We start from the raw sequence: 20,310 nt of genomic DNA, 5'->3' as shown, positions 1-20,310 counted from the left end.
TACCACTTTTAGGGGTCTATCACACCAAGAGAAAAATAGCCAAATACATGAAGTTCAAGAATGTTTATTGCAGCATTGTAGCTACATAAATCTGGAAACACTCTAAATATTCATCAGTAGGTGACTAATTAAATAAATCAATGATACATCCATACAACAGAATACTACGCAGGCATTAAAAGGAATTAAATGGACCTCTATGTACTCAGCTGAAAAGATGTCCTTGATATGTTGTTGAGTGCAAAAAAACACGCTGCAAATAGTCTGTGTGATGTGATCTCACTTTTTGTCTTTTAAAATGGATGTAAAAGATATGTCAGTATAAGTATAGGAAAAATTGCTGATTGTGCTTACCCTTAAAGATTGGAAAGGTGAAGGTGAGGGGACTTATATACACTTTATATAATTTTTTAAAGCCAGGAATTATAGGTAAGATTTGCTTTGTTGGTTGTGATTTTCAGTATTTTTCATATATGTGTTTGTGTGTTTTAAAAATGATAATCTAATATATTTTCTTAAACGAGACATGAAAATAAAAATGAAAATGAATGGTTTGACCCCAGAACCAGTCCCAGTGGCCACTGAGGAGGCCCTCCGGGTGGCAGGGTAGAAAGGTCCAGGCTTAGACCCAAGTCTGCAGGGTCGGTGGGAGCTGATCCAGCTTCATCAGCTGGCTGGGGGAACCGGGTGAACATCTGCAAGTCCAGCGGGGAGAAGGTGTTTCCGGGTCCTTATCTCTCCATAGAGATGAGTCTGCCATGATGGTCTGTTGTGGGCTGGGCATGGCGATAGGCACTAGTAGTATAATCCTTGTTCTCAGAATGTTTACTATCCAAAGAACAATAATACCAATGAAAAGTCATATCTGAAATCATAATTTTTACATAGCTCTGTACAGCCCTTAACAATTTATAAAGCACTTCTCTTCTCACTTGCTTCTCTCAACAGCCCTGTGAGGGAGCCAGGGCAAGAGTCATGTCCCATTTTACAGATGAGGAAAGTGAGGCTCCGAAAGCAACACACTCAAAGTGCATCTATCAACTGCATTTTACCAACTGCTTTCACAACCATCAATTCATTCTCTAAGGGCACAGCTGGGCCTGGGAGAGGACCTAGGGAGAGCAGTGCTGGGCTCAGGTCCTACGTGTGGTGCATTCTATCCTACAACGCATTCTGTTCAGCAGGTTGATCCAAGAATTCCAGCCACCTCAGCAGCATGTAAAGGGCCAGTTCTGTTCTTTTCCAAAGGGCGAGGCTGTTGAGCACATCAGGATAGCGAGAATGAAAGGATCTCTACCTTGTTCTATCCTCTGACTGTTAGTCCTTCTGCCTTATGTCATTTTGCATTTTCTGACTTTGCACTAGTGTTTACACTGTTATATACAAGTGTTTGGTTTGGTTTGGTTTTTCACTAGAATATCAATCTCCATAATGGCAAGAATGCTGAATTCTTAGCCGTCTTCTAAGACTGTGTCTCTCCCTTTCATTTTTTTTTTTAACTGCTACCTTCAGTAAGGAATACACCTTACGTATGTAATGGAAACAAGTTTCATACAATAATACTTATCCTTAGTCTGTGCAATGTACCCTGATATTTTCTATATAATTTGACTTTTTACTAGTCTCCTAAATGCAATGTAGTATCCTGGATTGGATCCTGGAACAGAAAAAGCACATTAGTGGAAAAACAAGTGAAATCCAAATAAAATCTATAGTTTAGTTATTAATATTATAACTAATTGATAAGATTGATAAGAGATTATTAATGTTAATCTGTTAGTTTTGACAAAGGTACCATGGTTATGTAAGATGATGATATTAGAGGAAGCTGGGTGAAGAATATGCAGGAACTTTCTGAAGTTTCCTTGCAACTTATCTGTAAATCTGAAATTATAAGAGAAAAACTTATTAAAAAAAACAAACTAAATGTGGGAGGTAGGGGGTGAGTGACATGGGTGAAAGGAGTCAAAGGTTACGAACTTCCAGTTATAAAGTAAATAACTCATGGGGACCTCATGTACAGCATGGTGACTATAGTTACTAATACTGTATTGCACATTTGAAAGTTGCTAAGAGAGTAAATCTTAAAAGTCCTTATCACAAGAAAAAAAACTCTTTGTGTTATATATGGGATGGTTGTTAACTAGATTTATTGTGCTGATCATTTCACAATATATACAAATATTGAATCATTATGTTGTGCATCTGAAACTAATTTAATGGTATATGTCAATTATACTCCAATAAAAATAAATAAATAAGTAGACCTCCATAAACACACACAAAAAACCCATTTTCTAGTCTTGGCTGTTTAAACTGATTTTATGACCCACTAATGTGTTGGGTTGCAATTCCCACTTTGTTGTAGGTGTTTGCTATCTTTTTGGGTAATGCTGATGGAAGAAGGTGTGGAGATCTATGAAAGCCCATTATCGCTCCTTCTCTGACTCCCACCATTCCCACAGCGCCACAGCTGACCTCTCTCCCAGCCCTTGGCCTTCTCTGCCTTGTCTTATGCTCATTTTTGTCTATACGGCCTGTTTTTGAAGGGATCTTCTTGCCTGAAGCATCTGTGGACCTTCAAAGGGATACATGACGCATTTTTATTAAATGAATGTCTGAATGAATAGCTGTGTTTCAACATCCTTGCTCATGAACTTTTCTGCTTCTTCAAATTGTAGGAGATTTTTGTTTATATATAGAAATCTAATATAAAGGCTTTTCTGAAAGCCTGTGTGAAATAAAATTTTCCAAACCTGGCAGAAAGTCTTCCTTGACAAAAGCCTTCATTACCATCTTTGAGACTTTCAATAACAAAAGAACAGCTCCTATGAAAAAGGTTTAGCTTTTTAAAAAACTTTTATTATTATTTTATTTCACGCAGGACATCCATTCACTACTGAAAAAAGAAAGATAAAAATGGAAGAAAATAAAAAATGAAATTCTGAAAGATCATCTATAATCCCACCATAAATAACTATAGTTAACATTTTAATGTGTAACCCCTTTCATGTGTATACACATGTAAATAAATATAAATATTTTTTAAATAAATGGTCATATTATCCATACAATTTCAGAGGTGTCTTTCCTTGGGCTATTCCTTCATCCTGGAATGCATTTCCTCCTTGTTGTTGTTCACCTGAATATTTCCTACTCATCTGTCTAGACTCAACACAGGATCCCACCTCTGGGAAGCCTTTTCTGCCCTCTCTGCCTTCCTCTGCCCTAAACAGATTAGGCACTACCTCTTTGGTTTCCCAATAATGCTTAGGTTATCTCTTTACTACACTTTGTATCTTAATTTGTTGTTTACATCTGTCTGTCCCAACAGTCAGGGAGCTCCACAATGGCAGGGATCACACTCAGAGCAGATTTTGTTGAAAGGTTGTATGCATGGATGAGGGATGAATAGCCAAATGAATGATGCAGGGAAAGAGACAGAGTATCATGACTTTTCACCTGCTATGGAGAGCATCCTTAGCCTTTTGGTTCTGCAGCCTCTGCCTCAACTAGGTTGCCACGGCAGAGTCATTGGTAGAGGGAATATGGATGATGCCATGCACCTCATCACTAGGGCTACAAAGTCAACTCGAATGCCTATTGTCTCCATGAAGAAATTCTTCAGATCCATCAGATCCCATGGAAGTTTGTGCATAGAGCTGGACTCTGACCCCTCATTCATGGGAAAGGCAGCAGACCTGCTCAGCCATCCTGAAAACTGAGCATCAGTGGACTCAAATTTCAGTTTTAGATCTGTGACAAATTTACTATGTGTGGCTTTGGACGAGGTACTTCCCTGGCGCAGCCCTCAATTTTCTTCTTTAACAAGAGGATTAGAGTTGGTGGTCTCTGTTCTCCTTTCAGCACTTATTCTCAATGGTCTCATTTGCTATTGTTCTCACTTAGAGAAGAGACAGGACAGAGGGCAGTGAATGTTGCCCACCTTACCCAAACCATGCTCACTGCCACGTTCTCACCAAGTGACCTTGGGCATACTTCTGACTAACTGCTACAAATCCAGAGGATTCCTACAACTCCCCTCAAGTTCTTCTTTTTTTTTTTTTTTTTTTTTGAGGAAGATTAGCCCTGAGCTAACATCCACTGCCAATCCTCCTCTTTTTGCTGAGGAAGACTGGCCCTGAGCTAACACCCTTGGCCCATCTTCCTCTACTTTATGTGTGGGACGCTTACCACAGCATGATTTGATAAGTGGTGCCAGGTCTGCACCCGGGATCCGAACCCGTGAACCCCTGGCCGCCAAAGAAGAACATGCAAACTTAACCACTGGGCCACTGGGCCAGCCCCCGACCCTGACAGTCAAGTTCTACAATTTAGTAGAATGACTCACAGAATGCAGGAAAGCATTATACTTACAATCCGGTTTTATTATAAAGGATATGAATCAGACCAGCCAAATGAAGAGACATGCAGGGCTAGGGCTGGGAGGCTCCTGAACATAGAGCTTCTGTGCCCTCTCCCCAGGGAAGCAGGGCACCTCATCATCCCAACAACATGTTCACCAAGCGGGAACCTCCACTGAGCTTTGGTGTCCAAAGTTTTACCGGAGTTTCTTTGTATACAAGGCATGTACATGCATGATTGATTAAATCATAGACCACATGATTGAACCCAATCTCCAACCCATCTCCCCTCCCTGGAGGTTGGGCTGACTCAAAGTCCCAATCTTCTCATCAGTGGTTGGTCTTTCTGCTGAGCAGTCTCCATCCTGAAGCTATCTAGGGTCCCACCGTGAATCCCCTCATTAGCATAAACTCAGGGGTGATCCAAGGGCTCATGAATAATAAAGACACTTTTACCACTGGGGAAATTCCGAGGGTTTTAGAAGCTCCATGCCAGGAGCCCGGCAAATTACTTTTTGGAACTTTGAGCAGGGCTGACCGCACCCTGTTCCAGTGATCCAAACAAGTGACCAAGCCCAGATAATCTGCGCATTCCATCTGCCTGGCCAGACTGCTATTCAGGGACAGGCTTGTGGGAAATCTCTGTGAGCGAAGGACTCTTGCCCTGGGGTCGCTGAGCTGATAGAAATGTCGGCCTAGCATTGCTGGTGCCCATCCTTGCCACCACTTGTGAAGAGCCTGCTTGAGAGTGAATCAAGACAAAGGAAGACAAAATCAAGATATGGAGAGAGAACCTGAATACGGATGACAAGGTTTGAGTCCCTGAATCCAGCCCTGGCTAACTAGATCCCTGGGTTTTTCCTTTAAGCCAGACTGAGTTAAATTTGCAATTACAAGAGCGCTGATCAATACCTTCTGTCTTCCCGCCTTTTTTCACAAGCAATAAACCAAATTCCTCTTTTTCGCTTCATGCAAAGCAGCTTCCCCTAGTCTGAGCTGGGCCTCTGCTGACATCTGTGCCTGCTGGGCATTCAAAGTGTTTTCACAAAGACAGTTTCCTCCACATGAGACATATTGATGTCAATCATTAATAACCTTTTTTTTCACTTTGTTACAAAAATATTTATATAATTGAGACTGCACTAATATTCTGCTTTTTTCAATTTTCAATCAACAAATATTTATTTGAAAACTGCATGCCAGTAATATACTAGGCAACTAACGCTGTATGTTGAGAATTTTCCCATGTCATTAAAAAGACTTTGTAAATGTCATTTATTGTTTTTAACCAGCACAGAATATAAAATCATACAGATATTTCATTTTTAAGACTTCTTTTCTTTAGAGCGGTTTTAGGTTCACAGCAAAAGTGAGGGAAAGTTATGGAGAGTTCCCACATACCCCCTTCCTCTTACAAATAGTTTTTAAACTAAACTCTTTTTTTAAAGATTTTATTTTTTTCCTTTTTCTCCCCAAAGCCCTCTGGTACATAGTTGTAGGTCCTTCTCGTTGTGGCATGTGGCATGCCACCTCAGCGTGGCTTGATGAGCGGTGCCATGTCTGCACCCAGGATCCGAACCCACGAAACCCTGGGCGGCCACAGCGGAGCGTGCGAACTTAGCCACTCGGCCACAGGCCGGCCCCCTAAACTAAACTTTTATTGTAGAACATTTAGCTTGTTTCCAAGTTTTACGAATAATGATAGACACATAATGCCACCTAAATCTCTCCTCATTTCCTTAGGACAGATTCTCAGAAGTTGAATTTCTGGAAGAACTTCATATTTTACCAAAAAGAAAATGCAGAAAAACATTTACCGATCTTTGCTGTGGTAAAGTGTCTGTCCACTCCGACCTCACATAGCTTGGAGAGATCTGGCCTAAAGTGCCTTCAGATAGCAGGAGAATCACGCATCTTCACGCGGGCTTCTTGTTGCCTCTAAGTGCCCATCGTCAGCTGTCCTTAAGGGGCTGTGGACGGACCAACAGCTGCCTCCTCCACCGTGCAGCAGGCAGTCTGTCAAGCTGGAGACCTCTGGAGGCATAGCACACATGTCTGCTGGTAGGGATTGTTTAAAAAGAATGGCATTCAGGGCAAGCCTGAGAGGGAGACGCTCAGACAAGAAAGTCAGGGCTAATCATGACCTAATTTTCATTTTTAAGGCTCTTTTCTTTCTACGTTTCTTTATTTTCCTTAACAAGCATGTGTGATTTATAATGGCAAAAATTAATTTATTGGGAAAAACAAAAATAAAATGAGTTTCTCAGATTCGGTGTGGAACTGGAGATACGTAATTTTCTGGTTCCCGGAAAAGCAGCTGTGAGTTATCTGGCTTGGCAGTGCTTCCTACAAATCACTGGCTGACTCAGAAAAATGCACATGTGCTTTAGTCACCCCAACGACAGGCTGAGTCCCTCTGGGGCCGCCACCAAGGGCAATTGATGACTGTCTTCCAGACCTGGAAGAGGGCCCCAAACTGCAACGTGTGAAACTAAAGGGTGGCCCTAAAATCAGTCAGCAGGAGCTGCTGAAACACAGATTCTTGACTCATTGCCAGAACTTTCCGGCAGACAGAGAAGTCCAAAGTTAAAACCAGCTGCTCCAGGAGGTGGTGACCTCCCCATCCCAAGGAGTGTTAAAGCACATGCTGGAGGCCAGTTGTCCTGGATGGAGCGGCAGGGATCCAAGCGCAAGGCGGGACGAGGGTTCTCAAACTTTTTGGTCTCAGGACTCCTTTTATACTCTTAAAAATTGCTGAGGCTCCCAAAGAACCAATGTTCTATATCTATCAATATTTACCATATTAGAAAGTAAAACTGAGAAATTTTTAAAAACATTAATTTCTCTTAAAATAATCTTAGTAATTCCTTTGCAAGTTAACATAGGTTATTTTTATGAAAAATAACTATATTTTCTCAAACAAAAAAATTTAGTGAGAAGAACAGCATTGCTTATATTTTTACCTCTTTACTGTCTAGATTAATAGAACACAGCTGGATTTTTATATCTGTTTCTACATTTAATCTGTTGCGGTATGTTCTTTGGCTGAAGTATAATGAAGAAAATCCAACCTCCTATATACAGTTGGAAAAGGGAGGAGTATTTTAATTGCTTTTTCAGATAAGTGTGGCTATTTCTCTTTGCTACCTCACCAACACTTGACCAGTAGGAGTTTCTTAAAAGTTGATTGCAATGTGGAATCTGAAACCATATCTATGAACTTTTCATACTCCGTATACTCATGTGAGAATGAGACTGATAAAGGCAAATACATCTTCATATTATTATAAAAATAGTTTTGACTTCACGGACACCCTGAAGGGATCTTGGGACCCTCCATGGGTTCCCAGATCACACCTGAGATTTGCTGAAGTAAGGGCTTGAAATAGAAGACTGTTCAGTTGCTCATTCATTTCACACACATGCACTAAACACCTACTGTGTTAAGCACCTGGGATACAATTGTGATAGAGGTACAGATCCTACGCCCAAAGAGATCATAATTTAATAATAATAAAGAAAACACTTAGTGAGGGCTTACCGTCATCCACGTTCTGTATCAAATAATTCTACGTATGTGACTTCATTTAATCTTCAAACAACTTTGTGAAGGAAAACTACCTATTTTTACAGATGAAGACACTGATGCTTAGAGAAATTATATACCTTATATACCAGGTCACACAGCCTGACAAAGCCGGGATTTAGAGCCAAGAGTTGAACAACTAGGCTAAATTATTTCTCAGTACATTTTAAAAAAATTTTATCGTGGTAAAATATTGCAGAACGTAGAATTTACCACTTTAACCATTTTTAAGTGTATAATTCAGGGGCATTAAGTACATTCACAGTATTATGCAAAATCACCACTGGCCATCTCCAGAACTTCTTCATCATCCCACACAGAAACTCCGTACCCATTCCCTCTTTCCCTCAGCCCCTGGAACCTGTGTTGTACTTTCTGTCTCTGAATTTGCCTATCCTAGGTACCTCATATAAGCGGAATCACAGTATTTGTCCTTTTGTGTCTGGCTTATTTTACTAGCATAATGTGCTCAAGGTTCATCCACAATGTAGCATGTATTCATCCTTCATTCCTTTGTAAGGCTGAATAATGTTCCATTGTATGGATATACCACATTTTGCTTATCCATTTGTCTGTTGATGGATGCTTCTCAGTACGTTTTAAATAAACAATTACAACATGCTGTGATAGAAGTAAGTGCGTGTTCTAAGAGGGAGAGGCATGGGAGGAGCAGCCAGCTCAGCCTGGGGTGGGGCAGCCAGGAATTGGTGCCTGAGCAGAGGCTTGAAGACTTTGTGGGAGATGGCCAGGAATAAAGATGAGAAGGGAGGAACCCTAGTACCAAGGCGTAGAGGTGTAAGAGAGAGAACCACAGCCAGCCTCACAGGGCTGTCAGGTTTGTGTGGAAGAGGAGCAAGAAGTGAGGCTAGAGAGGCAACAACATTGACATTACAGAGCATTTAAGATGGACTCCGCACTGTTCAAAGCCTCTTAGATGTTTTAATTTATTTAAACATTACAGCAACTCTATGAGAGAAAACCAGCACTTCTTGAGTATATACTGAGGGCCAGGTACTGTTCTTAGTGCTTTGTGTGAAATAACAAATTTAATCCCCACAACAACTCTAAGAGACCAGACTGTTATCATTCCCATTTTATAGATAGGAAAGTAAGGCATGGAGAGGATAAAAAAATTTGCCTAAGGTCATGCTAGGAAGCCGAGATTTGAACCCAGGTTTCAGTAGCTGTGCTCATCACCTGACAACTGAGGACGCAAGGACAAGGTAAGGAATTTAGACTTTGATCTGGCAGGGCCACTGGACAGGTTTAGGCAGAAAGCAATCGGTTCAGATTTGCATTTTATGATCACTCTAGCTACAGTATCAGTATGGAGAATGGTCGGGAGGAATAAGACTGGAGGCAGAGTAACCAGTCAGTAAGCCAGATGAGAAAGGATGAGAACGGGGCAGGGCAGTGGAAATACAGGTAAGTGGAGGGTTTTGAGAGATAGCCAAGACACAGAAAAGTCAGCATATTGTGATTTATTGGAGAAGGGTCAGGGATGACTCCCAGGTTTCTGAGAGGATGGCAGTGAAATCACAGAGATGGGAGGTCCATAGGAGGAACAGGTTTAGGGTTGGGGAGAAGCAAAGGGTGAAGATAATGAGGTAATTTGGGACAGATTGAGTCTTAGGTACATCAAGGGAGAAAGATCTAAGCATGTAAGCTCCATGAAGGCAAAGATCTTTGTTCCATTTACTGATGTGGCCCAGTGCCAAGAACAATAGCTGGCATCAGAAGATCCCCAGTAAATAGTTGTTGAATGAATGAGTATGGATCTAGAGGAGAAAAGAGCTGTGGCCTGGAGGGTAGGAAATCACGATGGGAGCCGGGCTTTACAGAGATGGTCAGTAGCATGTAGAGTGGGGAGAGTTATAAAGACAGAACTCCAGTGACACTAATACTTAACAGACAGGCAGAGAAAAGGCAACCCAACGCTATAGAGACTTGGGGGCGGGGGGCAGGAACAACACAGACCACACAGGACTAGGACAAGGGTTGCTGTCAAAGTGTCACAGGCCATCTCAGATTTTTAAGGTAAAGGAGACTTTGCGGCTCTCATTCTTTAAGCCGGATGCAAAATAGGAGCAACCAAGGCTTGAACGGTGCTTTCCAGTTTATAAAACATACTTTCCCAGATTCTTCTTTTTCCCTTTAATTTCAATCCAATATACCTTTTACCAAATTTTTTGTTGAGGTAAATTGTACTTTATTATAAGTTGCAATCACCTTATGCATATTCATCACTCACAGATGAATTTTTGCATCTGTGTGCATCTGTGTAACCTTCATTCAAACCACAATAGGGAAGCTCTCCAGTGCTCAAAGGTTTCCTTCACACCCCTTCTTAGTCACCACTGCCCTCCCCACCAGACATGAGCATTCTTCTGGCTTCTACAACCTTCCATCAGTTCTTGAACTTCTTTCAGCTCTTAAATTTCATATAAATGGAGTAATACAGTATGTATTATTTTGTGTCTGGCTTCTGTCACTCAATACAATAGCCGTAAGATTCACTCATGATGTTTCGAGTTTCAGTAGTTTGTTCTTAGGTATTTCCAAAAATGTAATGATCCTGGGGATAACAATGTCTGCCTCTAAAGGCTGGTGTGGGAATTAAACGTGATCATGCCTGGTAGCCGCCCCGTAAAATGAATGTTCACTGATTACCTGGCTTTGGTTCAATACCAAAACAATTTAATCCTCATAGAGGAGTCATTATTCCCTTTCACAGAATTTGGTGATATTTTGGAGGGGAGTGTGCTGGTAAACCAGTTTTCTGGAAGGAAAAAAAAATCCCTGATTTTTACTATTCACTGATTTTTGTGGTGTCATACTGCTACTGTGGCTGCTCTCAAGCTACCAATGGTTTAACAACAGGCCTGCAAAATTCCTGGAAATGTAACAGTCAGCTTTCTGACACCCATATGAGCCAGTTCCAGCTCACCACGGAACGATTCACTGATGCTGAAGCTCAGACCAGCTAAGAATCTTGCTCGAGGTCTCATAGCTGGAAAGCGGGGATTTAAGACCAGCCTGTTCTGACCCTAATTCTCTCTGCTCTTTCCCCTTGTGTAAGGGATTCTTTAAAGATGAGCTGGCGTTTACTGATGGGCCTGAGTCTTGCTGAGGAGCTTCAAACCGACCACCAAGTTAATCATTTTATAAACTTTCACTTTCATTAGTAACCTACTAAGCGAATTATCCATTACTAAAATGTGACACTCATAAACTAAAACTGGGCTGTTGCTAGGGTTTATTAAAGACGCTAAATTCAGTCTTCCACTAAGAAATCTGGCTGCTAGGCCAAGCTTCGCACCCGGATTTGTCTCCTCCTTCTCATTCCCTCACCCAGATAGCTGGAATGCTCTTAATTTGGGGAATGGACTCTGTTACCAGAGTATGAAATCCTTATAGTGCTGTCTTGAGTTTGTGGTGATTTTCAGTTGCTGATATTCTTCCTCTCTGATTTAAAATTTCTGTTAGTTTAGCTTTCTCTTTGTTGTTTGCTAAAGTTGCTGTGTTAGCGATCCTGTAGTGACACACATTTGTACCAGCAGCATTTTTGTCCTATAATTTTCTAATAACTAAACTTTAAGACATGTACATATCATGGTTCAGTCATGACTCATCCATAACCCCATTGCTGAAGCTGATGTAAATATTCGCTCTTTAAACTTTGTCTTCGCCCTCACACTTCTGTGGTGATGTGTGTGGCCGCCTGTGAAGTGGTGCTATTGAAACGACTTGCAGCACACTCGATATAAATGCAATTAAATTACCGGGTTATTGTTAACTTTACAAGGCATTGCTTAATACAAAATATATGACAGTGTATACAAAGGTATATAAAAGTACGTGTTCTCTTATATAGAAATATTGATAAATGGAAATCCAATTATACGTACACCTGTATTCTCATATATGGGAACAAGAGAAACAGGGAAGTTTACTGAGGTTTAGGAACAATTTCCACACACCATACCAGGAGGTGATATGATATAGTTGAGGACACAGGCTTTGGAATCAAAATGACTTGAAAACATCTTAGCTGTTGACCTAGGGCGAGATACATCTCTCTGTCTCCATTTCTTTGTGTTTAAATGAAGCAAATGCAAACTACTACACAAATATTTTAAAGATTAAATACATAAAAACAGACACATAGACCAATGGAATAGAATCAAGAACCCAGAAATAAGCCCACACATATACAGTCAACTAGTATTTGACAAGGGAGCCAAGAATACTTGGTGGGGAAATGATAGTCTTTTCAATAAATGGTGTTGGAAAAACTGGATATTCACATATAAAAGAATTGGACCCCTATCTTTACACCACTCACAAACATTAACTCAAAATGGGTTAAAGGCTTAAATGTAAGACCTGAAACCATAAAACTCATAGAAGAAAATGTGGAGAAAACTCCTTGGCGTTGCTGCATCATGTATTTTCAAAATATTGCAAAGGCAAAATTGTTTCATAGTAATTAATTGAGACCACTTTTTCTTCCCACTGCAGCTACTCCTCATATAGAGTGGTGGTGGTATGGTCGCAGACATTCTGGGGACCCTGCTAAGGGGGAAGTCGAGTTGAGAACATCTTCAGTTTGGGTTAGCTGGCTATATTTATGTGGTTCACAATCACTTTCATGTATAGCTGTTATTATTAGCTCCTCCAGCACAGGAATGGCTTCCAAGAGTATTCTTACAGCCCACAGTCAGTAAAAATCCACATTGGTATGTGTGTTTAAACTACCCCATCTGCAAAACAACACACAAAAAAGACACATCTGTTATAATTAAAACCATTTAATGAGTATCCTCATAGAAGACAGAGCATCTACAAAGTAAAAATAGGATATTATGAAAAAGGAAAAAAATCTTGGAAATTAAAAATATAATCGCCAAAAATTTCAATAAAGAGATTGTGGCATGGTAAAAGAAACCTCCCATAAAATAAGAGAAAAAAACCCTGCATAAAGTGTGAGACAAAAATAGGAAGGCTAACATTTGACTAACAGGAGATCCAGAAAGAGAACAGAAATGGCAAGGACAAAATTGACAGAGAACAAACAGAAAAGAAATACTTGGAACTGAAGGACATGAGTCCTCAGGTTGGAAAGTTCCCAAAAGCCTAGCACGGTGAGGGCCTCAAGGTCCACATACAGATTGCTGTGAAATAGTGGACACAAGGTTAAAGAGAGGGCAGGCAGGTCGCCCGCGAAAGAGGGCATCTGACGGGTATAAGCTTTGTCACGAGAAATACTGGCTGCTAGGAGACTATCAACAATGCCCTCCAAATTCTGAGGGAATCTGACTTTAAAACTGCACAATTTAAATTGAAAAGAGAAAATCATTGAGAGTAATACAGCATCTGTGTGTCCACCACTCAAAATAAATACACGTTATTTTTTCATTTTTGCTTCAGAAAATAAGGCACCCTGGACTCCGAGGCAACTATTCTCACAAATTGGATATGTATTTTCTAGGCGAAATGTTTTCACACTTTCACTACCTGTTTGTTTAGTTATAAACAATAGACAGGGAGAGCCATGTGTTTGACAGGAATCTGAAGTGAAATCTTAGCTAACCCTAATCCTTCTGCTGTTTGCTTGCCACCTGCTCTGTTCTGTCTACAAGTAACGCAGCTCACTGCCAGGGGCACATCTAGGTTTGGTGGGGGCTGAAACTCAGACAATTTGGGGGGCCTCTTTAAGAAAAAAATATTAAATTATGAATACAAAATTATATCTGACAGTAAATTTTTTTAGAGTGAGAAAAGAAACAACAAACTACAAATTTTAAAAAGGTGACAACCAGAGAAATGCAAAATCTTTATTACTTAAGTGCATGAGACTCCTCTATGTACTTTTGTACTATCATTTTCAATAGAAGTAATAGGAAAATAAATCACTCTTGTCTCTATGGTTGACCAAAACTCGTTCTTTGTAGTTGACAGTTTAGAAAAGCTTTTTTCTGCTTCACACATCATTATTGGTAATGTCATATAAATACTAGGATTGTTGTCAACTTTGGGAAAGCCTCTATTTTGAGCTCTCAGTTTTTCCTTTCTCATAACAACCTTTTCCTATTTTGTGGATGCGCCATCTTCTATGAAGATACTAATTTGATGATTCTTCTAAATTTGCTTATTTAGTTGTTTGATTTTCTCCTGAGTAATCTCTGCTTCCTAGAGTATGATTATTTCTTTGTTAGTTTGTCTTGTGCTTTATGTTTACCTTAAGTGTCTGGTCATCTTTGGTTGTTTATACATGCTTGAGAATGAGGGCAGAGGAGAGCTGTCCATGACTTCTGTGTGAGAGGGTAGGTTGGGAGGCTGAAAGCTTTGTGTTATAATGAAAAGTCAGAGAATCAACTATGATATTTGGAAATCCTAAAAATCAGACACAGAGGATAGTCCTAATTCATTTCATTTCTTTAGAATTTAGCACCAACTTTCTTGCAAGGCTGGGAGGAGCATCCCAGCAGCCAGATCCTCTGCACACAGGGGCGGATGGGAGGATTGATGACTAAGGTTTCAGCTCTATAGGGTAGTGGTGACAAAAACATTGAGAACACTGGCATAAACAACCTCCATAATTATTTGCCTCTAAAATCCATAGGGTTTTTTTTTTTTAAGATTTTACTTTTTTCCTTTTTCTCCCCAAAGCCCCCCCACCCCCATACATAGTTGTATATTCTTCGTTGTGGGTCCTTCTAGTTGTGGCATGTGGGACGCTGCCTCAGCGTGGTTTGATGAGCAGTGCCATGTCCGTGCCCAGGATTCGAACCAACGAAACACTGGGCCGCCTGCAGTGGAGCGCATGAACTTAACCACTCGGCCACAGGGCCAGCCCCCTAAAATCCATAGGTTTTTAAGGTTACCTTCCAGAGAAGTCTATTTTGCCTTCTTCCTTTGACGTGTGACAGTATATCTGGGCAAGATCCATGCCTCTGGAATTTTGCTTGAGGGCTGGTCAATGCCCTCAGCCACAAGGCCCTTCCTCTTCCACATATTCACAGCTCAGAAAACACTTCTCAATGCTCATCTTACAAGAATGTGAGCAAGGTGCAGACCTGACAAATACCAGTGCCACATTTTTAATTTTTAAAAACTGGGTCAGTCACAGATCTGAATAGCACTGAAACAAAGCTGCTTTCAAGTTTTTTTTTTTCTCCTAACAACAAGGTCTAATTATAAGCTGCAAGAACAACTAAATCAGAAGTGAGCATTTTATTACAATATGAGCGTCATCTTTAGCAGGTGGATTTTGCATTGACTATATGGTCCCAGTTCGGAGTGGGGGTAGTCTCCAGTTTAACTTAGAAACACAGAACCCTAAATCCATAGAGTTTGCAATTTGACATATGCATAACAAGGTGGGGTGTTTCACCACTGTCTCAAAGTGGATGCAAGGTCAAACTGGTTCTGTCCAGCCTCACTTTGAGAAGGGGGTAAAGATTTCCCTTCAGGGCACCATAACCCCTCCAGGATGCCACACCCTCTCACCATATGTTCTGGAGCCTACAAGAGTCAATGTTGCTAACATGTGAAGTGTCAGATGGGGAAGGAAAGCTTGCCAAGGCCTCCAGAGCAAAAGAGCTCATTCCAAATCAGATGCTCAGGGGGCAGCCCAACTCTGCAGATAGTGGTTGGTTCACCTCACACAGCAGCATGAGGGACAGCTGGTCACTGAAGAAGTTCCCACTTCATGGTTCCTCTTCCCATTAACCCTTCCTAACCACCTTCCTCTCGTTTCAGATTTCTCCACATCTTCCTCTTCTGTGATCCATGGTGAGTGCCACCCCCATTCTCTTCTTCTCCTACCCCAGCCTGTGGTCATTTATCTGGTCTCTGTGAGCAGGAAAACCTGCAAGGTTGCCAACCAAACTTTCTGTCTGCAGCAATATTTCTAGCCTTTGTAGGTGGATGACTCATGTCTATCATACAGGCCAGGAGTGGGGATGGAAGTTACCATTAGGGATGAAATTAACAGGTTTGATGATCTCAGTGGTACTAGCGGGACATGGTGAGGGAAGGAACAGTTGTATCTGGTTTTTTCTTTTTAAGATTCCCTGCTTTAATCAACTTTTTTTAATCAATTGGCCAACTTCTGATTTAGATAAAAGGCCTCCTACTATACCAATATTAGCCACAATTCATTGAGTACCTATGAGTGTCAGCACTGTCCTAGACGCTTTTCATTATTTCTATTCCTGTCATCATTATTGCAAGATAGGCACTTGTATCTGCACGTCATAAATAAAGAAACTGAAGCTCCCAGAGGCTTATTACCTCACTCAAGACAACCCTGCAAGCTAAAGAATGGGATAAGAATTTGATTATTAGTCATTTCTACCGGAAGAGACTATGTGCAGAGTCAGACCAATGGGCTATCCAGACTAGAATCTGCGTGATGATGGCATAAAGAAAGCATTGAAAGAAGGCCTGCTTGCACTTCCTTAGCTCATAGGTTAGATGTGTGCCCGCTACATTCCTCACCTATTAGGAAACTAATGTTTATCAGCTATTGACTATATGCCAGGTACTGTGCTGGACACTTGACAGTTCACCTCATCTGCTTCTGATAACCCTCATATGAAATGAGAATTATCATTCTCATTTTTCTGATGAGACTCAGAGTCATTATGAACTTTCCTGAGGTCAAATAGCCAGTGAATGGGACAGCCATGATTTGAACCCGACTTGTAGAGATTCCGGACTCTGCTCCATATGGCCTCCGTGAATTGGAACCTGTTCCTCTTAAAGCCATTCCTATGGCCCCTTTAGGCTTCAGGACACATCCTTTTGTGACCAAGTATAAGAAAGTTGTATTTGGAGAGGCTCTGTGCTGATGTGCTCCCAACCTTCAGGATGAGTTATTCAAACACTAACTGACAACTTGGATGACAGAATGGTGTCAGTGTCTAAAAACATCTAGAAAAGTTTCTATTTACATTTGTGAAAATCTGCTTCAGCTCACTACAGGGCAAGTGGAGACAAAAGCAGGCAGACAGTCATGTGCTCGTCTGCGGCTTCTTGAGGCAGGGACTATCTCATCTGTCTGGTTCCATAGCACCTAGCACAGGATCAAGCACACCGTAATTAGTGCCATTTGTTGAGCTCTGGGCCAGATAATTTCACAAGCATCATCTCACTTAACTTCTAAAACAATCCTGCAAGGTAGATATTATTATCTCCATTTAATAGATACAGACTCTAAGGCTCAGAGAGATTAAGCAACTAGCAGAACTGGTAAAACTCCAGCTACCAGAGAAGGCTTCTCAGAGGAGGTCATCCTGGAGGACATATGCGTAGGAGGAAAATCTGAGAAAAGGCCTTCTAACTAGCAGCAACAGGCACAGTCACAGAGATAGAAAAGTGCATGGCCTTGCTCACACCTAATTGAATAACAATTTTTGTTTTTAGAAATTCACCTTTATTAAGTCTTTCCAAAACATTCAACTTAGTTTTCATAGAAATAATAGCTCAGCTTCTTTTTTACACTCATATTTCACAGATTTACACTTTATTTATTTAAATTATACTGTGTGTGCCTGGCAAAAATTGGTTTGTTAGCAAATATCGATTCTGGTAAACATCTAACCCAATTGGTGCTGAGTTATTAACTCCCTCATGCCACATTTTCCCACTTGTAAAAGGATGTTGCTATAAGAATTTCATTAATTAATCTCTATAACAAGCTTGGTAGGCACTCAATAAATGTTTGGGTGCAGAAGCACACAAGTGTGCCTTACGTGCTAAAGTTTCCAGGACTGGAGAGCATTGTTAATCCCGTGAGTTAGTTACATGGAGATACATTAAGAGTTTCTCCTGTATTGGGAGTTGTTTTATTAGATAAGAATGCCTGTTGTAGATCACAGAAAATCTTCCCACCCAAATACTACCTTCTGTTCCCTGGTTTTCTAAATGTGCACTTGGTTTGCAGGACACCTGACACATACCTTATCCAAGAGCCTTCTTATTCACAGGTCTTGTCTGAAGGCAGGAAGCAAAAGAAAAGCAAGTCTCTCCCTCTTCAACATTTGAATGGCTGCCACAAAAATAAATAAATAACGTCCTCTTCGTTCCCCTAAAGGGACACTTACAAAGAGTTTCTTAATCTCTCCTCCACTACAGCAGATATATTCTCAGGAGTATCAGGTTGAAAGGTATGCACAAATTCCAGCAGCACTGCTGTGAGCAAAATACGCCACACTCTCTGGTGTTACCGGACTCCAGTGTTGACTCCATTTCCCACTCACTGGCAGCCAGTCATAAGCATCCCAGACATGCTACACCTCTAGTGGGAAAGCTGGAAGGTAAGGTCCTCTGGAGAAATACGAGAGAAAGAGCAAAGGCTTTAGAAGTAGACATGACTGAATCCAAATTCGCTCTTTGCCACTTGTTAACTGTGTGATCCGGGCAAGTCACCTAACCTCTCTGAGCCTCAGTTCCCTGAACTATACAATAAATACTCCTTGAAAAGATTTAATGTGTTAAGACAGAAATGCACCCAGCACAGGGCTGGGCACATGGAAAGCATTCGATGAATGGTAGTCATTATGATTGATTATTCTCTGGTATAACTCCAACACTGGCCCTTAGGTATAATGAAGCTCTGGAATGTGGTAGTTAAAAGCCAACTACCTGAGTTTAAATCCCAGAGCTTCTACTTCTGAACTGGGTAAACTGGGGCAATTTCCTTAATCTCTCTGTGCCTCGTTTTCCCTATCTCTAAAATGGAACAAGTAACAGAATGCGTCTCAAAGGATTAAATCTTAGCATATGTAAAATGCTTCGACTAGTCCTCAGAACATATGAAGCACTATATATGTCATCTATTATATTGTTACTGTATCATAACTGTCTCTTTAACTGTGAACCCTTGAAACAAGGATTGTCTTTCTTTTAGGTGTCTCTCAGGGCCAAAGTGACTGCGGCTGTTTAATAAATGTTAATGGAATGAACGAAGCATCTCACATGCCATGCCAATCAGGACTTTGCCTGAAAATAACACTAACCCAATTCAAACTAAGGTAGAAAAAAAGGGCAATTCGTGGTTGCTCATATTTCAATTATCCGGGAGTGAATCTTGCTTCAGGCACACTTAGAACCAAAAGGCTCAGATAATTTAAGGAGGACTTTCCTGTCCATCATCTCCAGCATTTCTGTTTTGTTTGTTGGCTTTTCCCATGTGAAGGGCATTGTAGCCACCAGCAACCCAAGCCTCACAGCCAGCCACTTCATCAGCTCAATAGATAAAGAGCTTTTTCTCCAAAAGATCTGGCTGAAAAATTCTGGGTGAAATCTAGAGCCATGTGCCCATCCATGTATTGACTTCTGTGGTCAAGGAAATGGGGTAAGGTGATTGGCTAAGTGTGCCCAGTCCACATAGAAGGGAAGGGGCAGACCTACACAAACATACAGATTTCCCCAAAAGAAAGAATATTCTATTATAAAGGAGAAGGGAAAAGGAATGCCGGGCAGGTAAAAACATCAGAGGCCCTGCCATAGGCCAAAAGATGGTTGTCAACCTCATTAGTCCTAGACCATTTCAGGCAATAAGAATCTGCCCAGTTTTAATAGGTCTTTTAAGAAAGACATCTTAATCTTTCTAAGTAATTATTCCAGAGTTCATCCTCATCAAATAAGGCTCTTCCTCAAATACAATCTAATCTAAATTCCTTGAGTTTCTATTCAAGGTATTTTTCTTCTTGTTTGTTCCACTGTAGAAATGAAAAGAAAAAACAAAACAAAACAAAACACAGCTAGGCAAATGCTTCACTCTATAATCCAGTATGAAGAGCTTTTAGGTAGGAATGATTTCATCAGTATGCTGCTACCTGGAGTAGTGTGGCAAGAAGTCCACTGGGAAGGAAAACTGTGATCAATTAGTGATGTCTGCGGGCCCCAGGCTCTGGAATGGAGAGTAGTCACACACTTGGCTGTGTTTGTAGTCCTGACTTTTGTAACCCTTCATCTAAAAAACAGAAGTCTCTTCTTCCTTCACTCAGCAGTCTTACTCAAATAGGGCAGGCAGAGAGGAAGCGTCGGGAGAGATGGGATGAGGGGCAATCTGTACAGAATCAACACACTTGTTAAATTCTTCCAAGTTCCATTTAAATCTTGAGATCTACTTACAGGACCAAAAATTATTCCCCAGTGAATCAGCAAGGACATTGAGTATGATTAGCATTTTTTGGATGCAAAAGAACATTGCAAATTGCTCTGTACGCTGCTTGGATTTGCTGAGGTGCCACCTCAGGTGTTAGCAAAAAAAGATGTGAGAAAGAATTGTTACACCTACCAGCAGCCCTTCCTTCCGCCAGGATCGCATCGTCCAAGGTGTGATCA

General features: G+C 40.9%; 1 protein-coding gene across 1 annotated transcript in view; it reads left to right on the top strand.

The window, feature by feature from the left end:
* The first annotated feature begins 4,943 nt into the window (after positions 1-4,943).
* AQP11 (aquaporin 11) overlaps positions 4,944-20,310 on the top strand; it is a 71,988-nt gene continuing 56,621 nt past the window's right edge. The window contains exons 1-2 of the mRNA XM_070272155.1: positions 4,944-5,176; positions 15,715-15,747. The gene's annotated coding sequence lies outside the window, so the exon portion shown is untranslated. The remainder of the gene's footprint in view (positions 5,177-15,714; positions 15,748-20,310) is intronic.

The sequence above is a fragment of the Equus caballus genome, chromosome 7, assembly GCF_041296265.1.
Source record: "Equus caballus isolate H_3958 breed thoroughbred chromosome 7, TB-T2T, whole genome shotgun sequence".
Lineage (NCBI taxonomy): Eukaryota > Metazoa > Chordata > Mammalia > Perissodactyla > Equidae > Equus > Equus caballus.
This window is presented reverse-complemented; position numbering and strand designations above follow the sequence as displayed.